Source organism: Bubalus kerabau, chromosome 1 (genome assembly GCF_029407905.1).
Source record: "Bubalus kerabau isolate K-KA32 ecotype Philippines breed swamp buffalo chromosome 1, PCC_UOA_SB_1v2, whole genome shotgun sequence".
Taxonomy (NCBI): Eukaryota; Metazoa; Chordata; class Mammalia; order Artiodactyla; family Bovidae; genus Bubalus; species Bubalus kerabau.
The window spans coordinates 196140237-196156823 of NC_073624.1; the positions used below are offsets into that span (position 1 = coordinate 196140237).

Here is a 16587-nt window from a genome sequence, read left to right on the forward strand (position 1 = left end):
CATGAATGAACTTGGGCAACCTCTGGGAGATGGTGAAGGACCGGGAAGGCTGGAGTGCTACAGTCCATGGGGTCTCAAAGAGTTGGACATGACTTGGCAACCAAACAACAACAACCACACCACCACCACCACCAATTTGGTTTCGCTTACTATGAACCTGACAGTGGGTCAGGAATCAAGTAACTGCATAGCTGGCCAGTTTTCCAGTACGTAGTAAATAGTACTAAGAAGTCAACAACAATTATTGTCCCTTCATGGTGATAAGAGTTCTGTTTGCTCAACAAATCACATCCTTTGCTAGGTACTCCCTTAAAACCTACCAGCCCAGGGGCCTGGGCTGTGCCCTCTCTTTCTCTTTGGCAGAATCCTCCCTTTGGGGATGAGGAAGGAGCTCTCCAAGCAGTATCTGTTGGGTGGCCGAAGCCATGGGGTCGAGGGCGGGCAGAGAGGATGTACCCACCTGAGAAACATTAAGCCGGGGCTGTCAGGAATGCTGTTCTGGGCCTCTGCACCCGACTTGCCTGGGCTGCCTGGAATCTCAGACCGGAACATTGTGTCATTGCCTGATGAGAGCCTTTTCTTCACCATTGTACACTTGTCAATCGCCAGCTCAAGAAGTAAACTCAAGGGCTCATTTTTCAAGCTCCCCAATAATGTGAAAATCTCTGAGTTTCAGCCTTGTTCGGTTTCTGCATTGCAGGAAGCTCTTTCTTCACATGACTCCTAATCTAGCTGAGGTGATTTTTTTTTTGAAGCCAGTTAATGAGTAACATGTAAGTATAACATGGAGTGGTTTCCATCCTACCCACATTTGCTCTGAAGGAGAAATAAACATGTTTGGCAGACTCAGCTTTCAGTTTACTAATAGGAACACCATATGACTCTGGATTTAGGCAGAAACATCTATGGAAACTCAAAGACTTAAAAGAACAAGATGTAGAGACAGGCAGTAACGAAACATTAAAAGCAGAAATGTTTTCTTTAGCCTCCCGAGTCTGATCAAAAGGGCAGGGAATGTGCTTGACACCTTTACACGTATAGGAAATAACTAGCCCGTGTTTGGTAAGACACACAGGAGGCTGTGTGCTGTGGTGCTGAGTCTCTGGGACCTGGAGAGCTCTAGAGTTCTTATGGAAGTGATACGTTCCAAGTTAGGGGAGCTTCAACATTCAGGCTATGTATTTTGCTGGTTATAGAAAACTGTACTCGGTATCAAAATGGTGATGACAATAAAGACAAACAAACAAAAAAAACACTAGGAGTTAAGGGCTCAGACTCCATTCATTGCATGCTGGCTGTCTAACCACAGGCGATCCCAACCCTGCCAAGCATATCAACCATGTGTCTCTCACAAGATTAGAAGGAAATCATATTGGAGAATATTCTACATATTATCATTATTGTTATTTAGAACCCTACTAAAAGTGTGAAAGTGAAAGTGTTAGTTGCTCAGTCCTGTCTGACTCTTTGTAACCCAGTGGACTGTACCCTGCCAGGCTCCTCTGTCCATGGGATTCACTAGGCAAGAATACTGGAATGGGTTGCCAATCTCTTCTCCAGGGTATCTTCCTGATCCAGGGATCAAACCTAGTTTTCCTGCATTGCAGGCAGATTCTTTACCGCCTGAGTCAGCAGGGAAGCCCACTAATAGCAGGAGGGAAAATTAATTTACTGTGTGATGATCTTCAGATCGTCAATCACTTAATGTTTCTTCACAAGAAAAACATCAGGTTTTCACCAGTGTTACTAGTGGCAGGGAAGGATTTAGTTCAAAGGAGCTATATTCTCTCTCTTCTGTTCCCCTTGTGATTAGTCAGTGACATTGAAGAGTGACTGCCTTAAGTGAAGTACGCAGATTCCGATAGTGGAAGAGAGCAAAGTTTCCTGGGAAATCAAACCTTTAGCCTTGCTTTTGTTAGCACTTTGCTCTAACCAGCTGATAACTGGTCAGGGGTAGGTTTTTGCATCTCTGTGTGCAGTACTGACTCTAAGCATACTTTTGAAATTATTAGACAAAGTGTATATTTCAGTAGGATTTTACTGGTGCCTACCAAAATGACCAGTTTATCCCAGTTTGTCCAGAATATCCTTAATTTTTAGCATTGAATGCCCCATATCCCAGGAACCTCTTAGGGTTGGGCAAACCAAAGCAGGTGGTCACCCTAGCTCCAAGTGTTGTCTTGTTACAATTCTGATGGTGCATTGCACCCAGCTTCCCTCCTAATTTTTTTTTTAATAGTGCAGTATACATATTTCTCTTTTTCCCTTTATGTTTCCCCTTATGTACCCCTTTTGTGTTGCAATTATGTTAGAAAGATGTTAGGTAAGGTAATTTATACTAAAGTGGATGGATTAATCAAACCTATCATGACCTAGGGATTATTGTATGAAGTCAGACAGAGGAAGACAAATATGATGCCACTTATATGTGGAATCTAAAAAAATGATACAAATGAATTTATTTGCAAAATAGAAATAGACTCACAGACATAGAAAACAAACTGATGGTTACCAAAGGGGAAATGTGGGGGAGGGATAAATTTAGAGTTTGGGATTAACAGATACATACTACTATATGTAAAATAAACAGCCAGGACCTATTGTCTAGTACAGGGAACTATATTCAGCATTTCACAATAACATGTAATAGAAGAATCTATTGATAAAACCTGAATCACTTTGCTGTACAGCTGAAACTAAGGCAACATTGTAAACCAACTATACTTCAATAAAAAAAAAATCCATTACCAAACCTCTATCATAGCAGCAACCTATAAGGTAGTTTCTGCTCCTTATAAATAAAAAAGTCTCATCAGCACAGATACTACAACTAATTAAACATAATGTTACTGTTTCCTAGGCTGGTTTGGATTTTAACTGGGGGCAGTGCTTAACTCAGGACAAAATGTCTCAAAAGGAAGAAATCCTAGGGTCAGCAGTCAGTCTTTGGACATATTTTTAAATAGAGAAGATTTCTTAATATTCACTCAATCAACAATATTTTATCAGCAAGTCTTCATGCTAGCTGCAGTGAGTGATACAAAAATATTTAAAGAAATGGGTCCTTGCTCCAATACGTAGCTAGGAAGAGAAAATATACGTAATTGAAAAGTTAACTAAGCAATGAAAGAGGGAGGAAAGCAGTACATCATCATGCTTTGGAAGCAGAAGGGAATGAGTGGATTCACTTCTGCCATCACCTGGTGATAGGGTTGTTTCATAGAGGCAGCAATGACCAGCCTACGGGAGGCAGCCCCGAAGTAGTGGAAACAGTATGGACTGAACTCTTACGTAAGATATTGAGTTCATTCCTTATCATGAGAAACTGTGTCAGAGATTTGCTGAAATTCTACAGCATGGGTCACAAACTCAAATGCCTTCAAGACCCAGAAGATAAGTAAAACCATGACGGGGAGAGGGGCCCTAGAAGTCTGTAGAAAGTGGCAGAAAAGTGGAGCGCTCATGCCCTCCCTAGAACTTGTCAGTGTGAAACCACAGATGCTGGTGGGAGGGGGCAACCTACACTTGTCTGAAGGCAGGATTCAGTCATGGCTTTTCCACTGAATTCCACTTCCTGATATGAGCTACCTATGGTCAGTCTTAAAAATGTTGCTAGTAGTTATGTCTGCACTTTATGTTCAAACAGGAATAAGGTTCTGATAGCACATGACCACTGAAAGAAATACGACTGAATAGTTTTTAAATGGATGGCAGTTGGCAGCTGTGCATTAATCTACACCTGCAGACACTCAGCTGCCACCGTTTGACCCCTTTGGCTGCGTTTAGATGTGGCCTATACTCAAGGCACTTTTAGCCTTTGCCACAACTTTCATTTTTATGTGGAAAAATGGAAATAAAGACCAGGTGACAGAGACATCGGCAAAAAAAAAAAAAAGTATGATCTATGATAACAATCAGAATACAATGAAAATAAAGATAGCAGAGACCTTTCATATCTTTCCATGGAAAGGGAGATTAATAAATAAAACTAAACAAGACAAAACCTGCCAACTAGAAGGCAGTTTTAAGTAAGACCACTGATGATGAAAATACCTCATTTTTCTGATGCTTTCCAGTAAGTCACGGTGCTGTATTTTTATAAACAGAGATTATAAAAGGCAAAGTGGTTGACTGAGGAGGCTTTACAAATAGCTGAGGAAAGGCGAGAAGTGAAAAGCAAGAGAGAAAGGGAAAGAGGTACCCAACTGAATGCAGAGTTCAGAGAATAGGAAAGAGAGATAAGTCCTTCTTCAGTGAACAATGCAAAGAAGTAGAGGAAAATAATAGGATGGGAAAGACTGGAGATGTCTTCAAGAAAACTGGAGATATCAAGGGAACATTTCATGCAAAGACGGGCGCAATAAAGGACAGAAATGGTAAGGACATACCAGAGGCAGAAAAGATTAAGAAGAGGTGTCAAGAATACAAAGAATTGTACAAAAAAGGTCTTAATGACTCAGGTAACCATAATGGTGTGGTCACTCAACTGAAGTCAGACATCCTGGAGTCAAGTGGGGCCTTAGGAAGCATTACTACAAACAAAGCTAGTGGAGATGATTAAATTCCAGCTGAGCTATTTCAAATCCTAAAAGATAATGCTGCACTCAATATGTCAGCAAATTTGGAAAACTCAGAAGTGGCCACAGAACTGAAAAAGTCAGTTTTTATTCCAGTCCCAAAGAATGTTCAAACTACCAGACAGTTGTGCTCATTTAGCATGCTAGTAAGGTTATGCTAAAAATCTTTCAAGCTAGGCTTCAGCAGTATGTGAGACAAGAACCTCCAGATGTAGAAGCTGGGTGTAGGAAAGGCAGAGGAATCAGAGATCAAATTACCAATATTCATTGGATCATTGAGAAAGCAAGGGAATTCCAGAAAAACATCTACTTCTGCTTCATGGACTACATGAAAGTCTTTGACTGTGTGGATCATAACAAACTGAGAAAAATTCTTAAAAGGATGCGAGTATCAGACCACCTTACCTGTCTCCTGAGAAACCTGAATGCGGGTTAGAACAATGCAACTGAATGCAACAGAATGTTACCTGGAACAACAGACTGGCTCAAAATTGGGAAAGGAGTATGTCAAGACTGTATATTGTCACCCTGTTTATTTAACTTAAATGCAGAGTACATCATGTGAAATGCTGGACTGGATGAATCACAAGTTGGAATCAAGATTGCTGGGAGGAATATCAACAACCTCATATATGCAGATGACACCACTCTAGTGGCAGAAAGTGAAGAGGAACTAAAGAATCTCTAGATGAGGGTGTAAGAGGAGAGTGAAAAAGCTGGCTTAAAACTCAGCATTCAAAAAATAAGATTATGGCATCCATCCCATCAAATTCATGGCAAATAGAAGGGGAAAAGGTAGATGCAATGACAGATTTTATTTTCTTGGTTTCCAAAATCACTGCAGATGGTGACTGCAGCCATGAAATTAAAAGACGCTTGCTCCTTGTGAGGAAAGCTATGACAAATCTAGACAGCATATTAAAAAGCAAAGATCACTTTGCTGACAAAGGTTCATATAGTCAAAGCTATGGTTTTTCCAGTTCAGTTCAGTTGCTTAGTTGTGTCCGACTCTTTGTGACCCCATGGACTGCAGCACAACAGGCTTCCCTGTCGATCATCAACTCCCGGAGCTTACTCAAACTCATGTCCATTGAGTTGATGCCATCCAACCATCTCATCCTCTGTCATCCCCTTCTCCTCCCGCCTTTTTTCCAGTAGTCATGTACAGATGTGAGAGCTGGACCATAAAGAAGGCTGAGCGCTGAAGAATTGATGCATTCTAATTGTGGTGCTAGAAAAGACTCTTGAGAATCCCTTAGACATGAAGGAGATCAAACCAGTCAATCTTAAAGGAAATTAATCCTGAGTATTCCCTGGAAGGTCTGATGCTGAAACTGAAGCTCCAATATTTTGATCACCTGGTGTGAAGAGCCAGCTCACTGGAAAAGCTTCTGATTGCTAGGAAAGATTAAAGGACAAGGAGAAGAGGGTGGGCGAGGATGAGATGGTTAGATGCATCACTGACTCAATGGACATGAATTTGAGCAAACTCTGGGAGATAGTGAAGGACAGGGAAGCCTGGTATGCTGCAGTCCATGGGGTTGCGAAGAGTTGGACATGACTCAGTGACTAAACAACAGTAACAACAATCATCTGATAAATTGTGTAGGAGTTATAGTATATTCTGTTTTGTTTGATTTTATACAAATTGGTAATATTAATAATTTCCAGAGAAATATTTATGAACAGTATATGATTTTTAATGTCCTCATAATGGATTTTTTTGGTATTATTTTTATTGTGGTTAAATAATGTGGTTAATGTGGTTCATAATGTTTTACCATAAGGTTTATAAGACAAAATACACAAAATATAAAGAAAATTTAAAAATCACCTATAATCCTCAGTTCCCAGAAATAATCACAGTGACTATTTTAGCATCATCAAAATTACGTTTTACTCTAGTTAAGTTCAGTCACTCAATCGTGTCCGACTCTTTGCAACCCTGTGAACTGCAGCATACCAGGCCTCCCTGTCCATCACCAACTCCCGAAGCCTACCCAAACTCATGTCCATTGAGTCGGTGATGCCATCCAACCATCTCATCCTCTGTCATCCCCTTCTTCTCCTGCCCTCAAAATCTCCCAGCATCAGGGTCTTTTCAAATGAGTCAGCCCTTCACATCAGGTGGCCAGTGTATTGGAGTTTCAGCGTCAACATCAATCCTTCTAATGAACACCCAGGACTGATATCCTTTAGGATGGACTGGTTGGATCTCCTTGCAGTCCAAGGGACTCTCAAGAGTCTTCTCCAACACCACAGTTCAAAAGCATCAATTCTTCTGTGCTCAGCTTTCTTTATAGTCCAACTCTCACATCCATACATGACTACTGGAAAAACCATAGCCTTGACTAGACAGACCTTTGTTGACAAAGTAATGTCTCTGCTTTTTAATATGCTGTCTAGGTTGGTCATAACTTTCCTTCCAATGAGTAAGCGTCTTTTAATTTCATGGCTGCAATCACCATCTGCAGTGATTTTGGAGCCCCCAAAAATAAACTCTGCCACTGTTTTCACTGTTTCCCCATCTACTTGCCATGTTTTACTCTAAAGGACTGTCAAATTGTTAATCCTGGAAAAATATTCAACATTTACTAAACAGATTTTTATTATTTGTAAGGGGCCTTGCATTCAAAGTGAGGAATAAACAGATACATCTTTTCAGTTGTGCCCACCCCCCGCCGCCCCCAACTGGAGCATCTGGGGCCAGAGAAGTTGATGTAGAGCCAGAAAAGACATGTTTGGAGAATTTCATGAGACAGATTTGAGCAAGATTTGTTTGGGAGTAAGCACAACACTGGCCAAGATGTTTCTAGTCTAGGGACTAGATGGTAGATAATGAGATTTTAAAATGAAAAGGGACCTAAAGATATTTCACATTATAGATGTATCCAGAAGGGTTAGATGACTCACCCAAGATCATGTAGCAGAGGTGGGGCTGCCTCCTGGACTCTCTCTTCATTCCCGGTCTGGTAACCTGGCTCCTGTTCACACCATGAGGGTCTGCACGATTCCTCCTCTTGTCACTCACAGGAGAATAACATATCAGGGAGCAGCAGCAGCTCACCTGTATTTGCTGTTGTCTTTAAACATTTCATTTCTCACTGCTATTGTGTGAAGCAGCAGTCCTCCTTTTAGATGTTAACTTTTTTAGGCTTTGTCATTAATCATAATACTTAAAATTTTCTCCAGCTTTCTGAATTTCAGGGATTTTTCTCCCTATATTTTGCTATTGGATTCTAGGGCCTGTACACATTTTATTTAAAAACACAGACTCTAAAATTAAAAAAAAAAAAAAAAACTTAAAAAAAAAAAAATAATTTCTCCTCTAACATTTATCTCAAAAAAAGAGCTTTCCAACATGTGAGGCTTTTGAATAAACATTTAATGTAACAGTGAAAAAAAAATAAAAATAAAAACACCGACTCTCTGTGCTTGAATTCTTATGATGCAACTTATTAGCTTTAGTTTTCTAATCTGTGCAGACGGTAAAGCGTCTGTCTACAATGCGGGAGACCTGGGTTCGATCCCTGGGTTGGGAAGATCCCCTGGAGAGGGAAATGGCAACCCACTCCTTGAAAATCCCTAGAAAATCCCATGGACAGAGGAGCCTGGTGTCCATGGGGTTGCAGAGTCGGACACGACTGAGCGACTTCACGTTCACGTTCACGTTTCTTGGGAAAGCAAATTAGTTAATACTTGCAAAACCTTTGAATATTGTCTGGCACATAAGGAGCACTCAGTAAGTTGTTATAATTATTACCAACTTTTATAATTTTATCAACATTTATAAAAGTGGGAAAAGGCAACCCACTCCAACATTCTTGCCTGGAAAATTTATAATAAAATCATAGGGCCTTATGTACAGTAACTAATTAACTGTTTTTCAAGGTTTTCAGAAGAGCCTAATATATTATTTACGTAACACAAACTCCACCTGTTTAAAGTGTATAACTTAGTGGTTTTTAGTTTATTTACAAAGTTACACAACCTCCACCATCGTCTAATTTTAGAACATTTTCCTCACTCCAAAAAGAAACCTTGTACCCTATGAGCAGTTACTCTGGATCCCCTCACAACCTCCTTTCTCTGCCCTCAGCAACTGCTAATCTACTAATGTAACTGCCCTATATAAGAGAAAGTAAGTACCTTATCTGAGTATTTTATATAAATGAGATCATACGTAAATGAAATCATACTATATGTGATCTTTTTTGACTGGCTTCTTTTACTTAGCATGTTCCACTGGCTTCTTTCACTTAACATGAGATTTCATCCACATTGTACCATGTATCAGTAATTTATTCCATTTTGTGACCAAATAATATTCAACTCTATGGATACTGGAGAGGGAAATGGCAACCCACTCTAGTATTCTTGCCTGGAAAATTCCATAGACAGAGGAGATTGGTGTGCTACAGTCCATGGGATTGCAAAGAGTTGGACACGACTTAGCGACTAAACAACAACTATGGATATACCACGTTTTATTTATCCATTCTTCAGGTGATGGGTATTTGAATTGTTTCCACTTTTTGGCTTTATGAGTAATGCTGCTATGGAAATTTGAGTACAGGTTTTGTGTGGTCATATATTTTCAATTATCTTAGTTGTATACCTTAGAGTAAAATTGCTATGTTTAACTTTTTAGTTCAGTTGCTCAGTGGTGTCCAACTCTTTACAACCCCATGAATTGCAGCATGCCAGGCCTCCCTGTCCATCAACAACTCCTGGAGTTCACTCAGACTCATGTCCATCGAGTCAGTGATGCCATCCAGCCATCTCATCCTCTGTTGTCCCCTTCTCCTCCTGCCCCCAATCCCTCCCAGCATCAGAGTCTTTTCCAATGAGTCAACTCTTCGCATCAGGTGGCCAAAGCACTGGAGTTTCAGCTTTAGCATCATTCCTTCCAAAGAAATCGCAGGGCTGATGTCCTTCAGAATGGACTGGTTGGATCTCCTTGCAGTCCAAGGGACTCTCAAGAGTCTTCTCCAACACCACACTTCAAAAGCATCAGTTCTTCGGTGCTCAGCTTTCTTCACAGTCCAACTCTCACATCCATATATGACCACTGGAAAAACCATAGCCTTGACTAGATGGACCTTTGTTGGCAACGTAATGTCTCTGCTTTTCAATATGCTATCTAGGTTGGTCATAACTTTCCTTCCAAGGAGTAAGTGTCTTTTAATTTCATGGCTGCAGTCACCATCTGCAGTGATTTTGGAGCCCAAAAAATAAAGTCTGACACTGTTTTCACTGTTTCCCCATCTATTTCCCATGAAGTGACGGGACCAGATGCCATGATCTTCGTTTTCTGAATGTTGAGCTTTAAGCCAACTTTTTCACTCTTCTCTTTCACTTTCACCAAGAGGCTTTTTAGTTCCTCTTCACTTTCTGCCATAAGGGTGGTGTTATCTGCATATCTGAGGTTATTGATATTTCTCCTAGTAATCTTGATTCCAGCTTGTACTTCTTCCAGCTCAGCGTTTCTCATGATGTACTCTACATATAAGTTAAATAAGCAGGGTGACAATATACAGCCTTGACATACTCCTTTCCCAGTTTGGAACCAGTCTGTTGTTCCATGTCCAGTTCTAACTGTTGCCTCCTGATCTGCATATAGGTTTCTCAAGAGGCAGGGCAGGTGGTCTGGTATTCCCATCTCTTTCAGAATTTTCCACAGTTTATTGTGATCCACACAGTCCAAGGCTTTGGCATAGTCAACAAAGCACAAATAGATGTTTTTCTGGAACTCTCTTGCTTTTTCCATGATCCAGCAGATGTTAGCAATTTGATCTCTGTTTCTTCTGCCTTTTCCAAAACCAGCTTGAACATCTGGAAGTTCACAGTTCAAGTATTGCTGAAGCCTGGCTTGGAGAATTTTGAGCATTACTTTACTACCGTGTGAGATGAGTGCAATTGTGCAGTAGTTTGAGCCTTCTCTGGCATTGCCTTTCTTTGGAATGAAATGGAAATGAAATTGGAATGAAAACTGACCTTTTCCAGTCCTGTGGCCACTGCTGAGTTTTCCAAATTTCCTGGCATATTGAGTGCAGCACTTTCACAGCATCATCTTTCAGGATTTGCAATAGCGCCACTGGAATTCCATCACCTCCACTAGCTTTGTTCGTAGTGATGCTTCCTAAGGCCCACTTGACTTCACATTCCAGGATGTCTGGCTCTAGGTGAGTGATCACACCATGGTGATTATCTGGGTCATGAAGATCTTTTTTGTACAGTTCTTCTGTGTATTCTTGCCACCTCTTCTTAATGTCTTCTGCTTCTGTTAGGTCCATACCATTTCTGTCCTTTATCGAGCCCATCTTTGCATGACATGTTCCCTTGGTATCTCTAATTTTCTTGAAGAGATCTCTAGTCTTTCCCATTCTGTTGTTTTCCTCTATTTCTTTACATTGATCGCTGAGGAAGGCTTTCTTATCTTTGCTATTCTTTGGAACTCTGCATTCAGATGCTTATGTCTTTCCTTTTCTCCTTTGCTGTCACTTATCTTCTTTTCACAGCTATTTGTAAGGCCTCCTCAGACAGGCATTTTGCTTTTTTGCATTTCTTTTCCATGGGAATGGTCTTGATCCCTGTCTCCTGTACAATGTCACGAACCTCCATCCTAGTTCATCAGGCACTCTATCTATCAGATCTAGTCCCTTAAATTTATTTCTCACTTCCACTGTATAATCATAAGGGATTTGATTTCGGTCATACCTGAATGATTTAGTGGTTTTCCCTACTTTCTTCAATTTCAGTCTGAATTTGGCAATAAGGAGTTCATGATCTGAGCCACAGTCAGCTCCCAGTCTTGTTTTTGCTGACTGTATAGAGCTTCTCCATCTTTGGCTGCAAAGAATATAATCAATCTGATTTCGGTGTTGACCATCTGGTGATGTCTATGTGTAGAGTCTTCTCTTGTGTTGTTGGAAGAGGGTGTTTGCTATGACCAGTGCATTTTCTTGGCAAAACTCTATTAGCCTTGCCCTGCTTCATTCCGTATTTCAAGGCCAAAGTTGCCTGTGACTCCACGTGTTTCTTGATTTCCTCCTCTTGCATTCCAGTCCCCTATAATGAAAAGGACATCTTTTTTGGGTGTTAGTTCTAAAAGGTCTTGTACATCTTCATAGAACTGTTCAACTTCAGCTTCTTCGGCATTACTGGTTGGGGCATAGACTTGGATTACTGTGATATTGAATGGTTTGCCTTGGAAACGAACAGAGATCATTCTGTCGTTTTTGAGATTGCGTCCAAGTACTGCATTTTGGACTCTTTTGTTGACCATGATGGCTACTCCATTTCTTCTAAGGGATTCCTGCCCACAGTAGTAGATATAATGGTCATCTGAGTTAAATTCACCCATTCCAGTCCATTTTAGTTCACTGATTCCTAGAATGTCGACGTTCACTCTTGCCATATCTTGTTTGACCACTTCCAATTTGCTTTGATTCATGGACCTGACATTCCAGGTTCCTATGCAATATTGCTCTTTACAGCATCGGACCTTGCCTCTATCACCAGTCACATCCAGAACTGGGTATTGTTTTTGCTTTGGCTCCATCCCTTCATTCTTTCTGGAGTTATTTCTCTATTGATCTCCAGTAGCATATTGGGCACCTACTGACCTGGGGAGTTCCTCTTTCAGTATCCTATCACTTTGCCTTTTCATACTGTTCATGGGGTTTCAAAGCAAGAATACTGAAGTGGTTTGCCATTCCCTTCTCCAGTGAACCACATTCTGTTAGGCCTCTCCACCATGAGGTCTGGCCCCACGGGCATGGCTTACTTTCATTGAGTTAGACAAGGCTGTGGTCCTAGTGTGATTAAATTGACTAGTTTTCTGTGAGTATGGTTTCAGTGTGTCTGCCCTCTGATGCCCTCTTGCAACACCTACCGTCTTACTTGGATTTCTCTTACCTTGGACGTGGGGTATCTCTTCACGGCTGCTCCAGCAAAGCATAGCCGCTGCTCCTTACCTTGGACAAGGGGTGTCTCCTCACCACTGCCCCTCCTGACCTTGAACGTAAGCATCAAATTGCTTTCCAAAATGGCTTCACCATTTTATATTTCAACCAGCAATGGATGAAGGTTCCAATACTTCCATATGCCTGCCAATACTTATTATTTTTTTCTTTTTGATTGTAGACATTCTAGTGGATGTGAAATGGTATCTTATTATGGTTTTTATTTACATGTTCCTAATGACAAGGCAATGGCAACCCACTCCAGTACTCTTGCCTGGAAAATCCCGTGGATGGAGGAGCCTGGTGGGCTGCAGTCCATGGGGTCGTGAAGAGTCGGACACGACTGAGTGACTTCATTTTCACTTTTCACTTTCATGCATTGGAGAAGGAAATGGCAACCCACTCCAGTGTTCTTGCCTGGAGAATCCCAGGGGCGGGGGAGCCTGGTGGGCTGCCTTCTATGGGGTCGCACAGAGTCGGACACGACTGAAGCAACTTAGCAGCAGCAGCAATGACAAATGATGTTGAGCATTTTTCTGTGCTTATTGGCTATTATAGCTCTTATTTGGAGAAAAATCTGTTTAATCCTTTGCCCATTTTCAAGTTAGGTTGTCTTTTTTATTATTGAGTTGTATCCTTCATATATTCTGGAAATAGGTACCTTTTCCAATATGTGATTTGCAATACTTTCTCCCATTCTATAGATTTCTCTTCACTTTCTTGATGGTGACCTTTGAAGCACAAAAGTTTTAATTTTGGTAACATCCAATTTATCAATTCTCTCTTTTATCACTTGTGCTTTTGGTGTTATACATAAGAAATAATTGCCTAACCGAAGGTCATGAAGATTTACTCCTATGTTTCTTCTAAGAGTTTTATAATTTTAGCATTTACGTTAGTGTAAGGTCTTTAATCCACTTTGAGTTAATTCTTAAATGTATTATTTGTTAGGGATCCAACTTCAATCTTTTGCATGTTGTCCCAGCACTTAACTCTTTGGCCAGTTTTCCTGACATTATTGTTGAAAATGAATTGACCGTAAATGTTAGGTTTTATTTCTGGCTAACTATTTTAACAATATAATTAGAAATTTATTAACAATTGATTAATTTTATCAACACTGTTTCTTTTGAAGACGTGTGTTTTTATCTTTTTCATAAGATCTGGTCTACGTAAGTCCAGGACCAGCATTTTTGGTATTTTCCCTTTATCCTTCTTGGTAATCCTGAAATCATGTTTTTTAGGTGGTTGTTTATTTCACCTCTTTGTAACAGTGATATAACAAAGAACATTAATAGTAATGATTCTCTACAAAATCTTCAAGCGTTTAGAAGGGAATGAACTAAGAGACCAGTCTTAAAGACCAGCAAACAGAAAGAGATTCACTTACTAATATGTTTCTATTTACTGTTGATTACTTTTCTTCAATTTAGCATTCATCTTGTAACATTAAAAAAAACAGTAACGAATGGTGAGGCTGGGCTGAATTTACAACAACTGACTGTGATGGTACTGTCTGTGACAGTTTAGTCTTAAAAAGTTATTTTATGGTATCTTTAAGATGTGAGTCAGGATAGAAGTGTGAAATGTATGGAAGAAGAAATATACATGGATAATAAATAAGTGAAAAATATGCTCTACTAATTATAAAAAATGCAGATGATGACGTAATTGGGTAACAAATTAGCAGAGTTTTTTTTAAAGATCACCAAATTTGTGGTGATGGTAGTAGGCTGGTTTTTTTGGTATTTTAAATGACTGAAGCAAGACAAACCTAAAACTGCAGCTTCTGGAAGAGCCATTTGTCCTTGTGGGTCTTATATCTCTCCTTGAATGTGACCTTGGTGTCTTCTTGAGAGTAGGATCTCTGAAGACATTCTTATTGACAATGATTTTGTCCAAGGGAATATCCACAGAGTACCTTGTGGGGCATAAGGTGATTATAATTATAAACTTTCATGAAAGACTTGATCTTTGACCTCTTAACAATTTTCATCTTGTTAATGGTGGCTGTTAGTTTGTGGTCAATTCTAGCCCCCAGAGCATGGTTGTACAGTGGGCCTGAGGTGCTATTACCAATGTTCTTCATGATGACCACTTTGTGTCTAGAGTAGCATCTGGCCAAGATCAGATCCATAATATTAGATTTCATGAACTTGCCTATTTCAGCAGCACCACTTGAGACTACAGCTAGTGGTAGGCTTCTTAACATGTATGTGTTCAATGCTGGAAATATCCCATAAAGGAGTTCTCATCCTCATTTTGTGGGGGAGGAAGCTGAGGCTTGTGAGTTTCATGAACTCATCCCACATCTCACAGCCTGTGTGTGACCAAGCTGAGACTCAAACCTAGGTATAGATGCTGATCTACCCTTCCATAGCCACAAGGAGAGTTTAGCCCAGACTGGTCAGAGGTCATTGTGAGATTTCTGGTAAACCAGAGTTTGAATTCTGCCCTATGTTTCTGTGCAAACTCTATAGAGTAAGGTGGGGTTTGGTGGTTGCCTGGACCATCATGGGGCTGAGGAGAGAGACTATTTCTCTGAGAAACTGTGTTCCAGTGTTACTTGTTAGGTTTTCAGGGAGGGAGGATAAAGGGTAGAAGTGGATTTATTTGTTGTGTAATTTCTGTATTCCTGGCACTTTACATATAGAAACTTATTTAACCCTCCTGTAATGCTAGGAAACGGGTATATTTCTCATCATTTCAAAGGTAAGGGAACCGAACTCAAGAAAAACAGCTTCTTTTCTTAGTTCACACATTCAGTTAAACAGCAGCAGAGCTGAAATTTAAATGCAGGCCTATGGAATCCAAAGTCTTTCCACTATTATACAGTTTTTCTGAAAGGAAAATAAAACACATGGTTCCTATTCCTGATTTCTTCAACCTACTTATTATATCACATTTTATGTACCCATCATGCCTCCTGCAGTGTATGCCTTCACAGTGTCTGTGTGTACCTATTGTGATGCCTTCAGATGTCATTTTGAGGCCTTCTATTAATTGCCCTGGGTCTAGGCTGAGACTGATCACCTTCCCAGAAGAGAATCTTTTGCAGATAGGATTCTTTGAGGGATATTTAAGCAGTTGCATTCATAGTTGGATCTGTAGAGGAATTAAAATAAAATTCAACACCTTACCACATACATGGTGCCCTGCTAGTAGTTTTACAAACTTTGAACTAATAAACACAGTAAAAGTCAAAAAACCAAAAGCCTAATCTACAGTGTCTGCTTATAAGGAAGAAACTAACCTAAAACCTAATCTGTCTTTCTAAATTAAAAGGAACTTAAAACCCAAACTTGCAGAGTTGCACAGTAAGTTGCATGAGTAACAGTGCAAGTATGTAATCATCCTCTTTCCCTTGTGTAGAACATAATGAGTTCTCCTGGACAAACTGTGTCCCAGATTGCAACCATACTTCCAAGTCCTTCCTAGAATTGTTCATGGTCTCCCTCTGCTTGAGTTCACCCTCTTCAGCTTGAATGACATGAAGAACTTTAAACTCTACCAGTTCTGCTTTGCAATCAACCAATAAGCAAAAGGCATTTGTATCAGAGATTCCTGAGCACCAGGGACCACCCTTGTTTGTGCTCAAATCCCTGATGATTAAACATAGAAACTTCCCCTGATAGGATCTTCTTCCCGTGGAGACTTTCTGTCCTAGAGATACCCAAAAGACCCTTAATGCAGCAAAGAGGCAACATTCTACACTTAACTACTTTTTCCAGGTCTGAGACCTGTCACAGTTCCAGGTCAGGATCCTTTGGCTTCACTGCTTTCCCCTGGAGCCTACTCTTCCAGGGCATGAGCTGTGCTTGGAATGTCTGCTGGATACTCCTCTTTGCTGCCAGAGCTTGTTGTATTTTCCACACCTTCTAGAGGCTAACTAATCTTCAAGAAACTCTGAAGAGTGTCAGGAAGGAACTTTGAGTTTACTCCTGATGTGGCCAATAACAGGCCTTTCAGCCAACTGGCCTGTTCTTCCCTCACAAATAGTATATAAAAGAGTTTCTCTTTCAGGGTCTGGTTAGAGGGACAGA

The 16587-nt window shown here is 40.4% G+C and overlaps 1 pseudogene; it reads right to left on the reverse strand.

The window, feature by feature from the left end:
- Positions 1-14318: 14318 nt before the first annotated feature.
- On the reverse strand, positions 14319-14756 carry LOC129625636 (60S ribosomal protein L27-like; annotated as a pseudogene).
- Positions 14757-16587: the final 1831 nt, after the last annotated feature.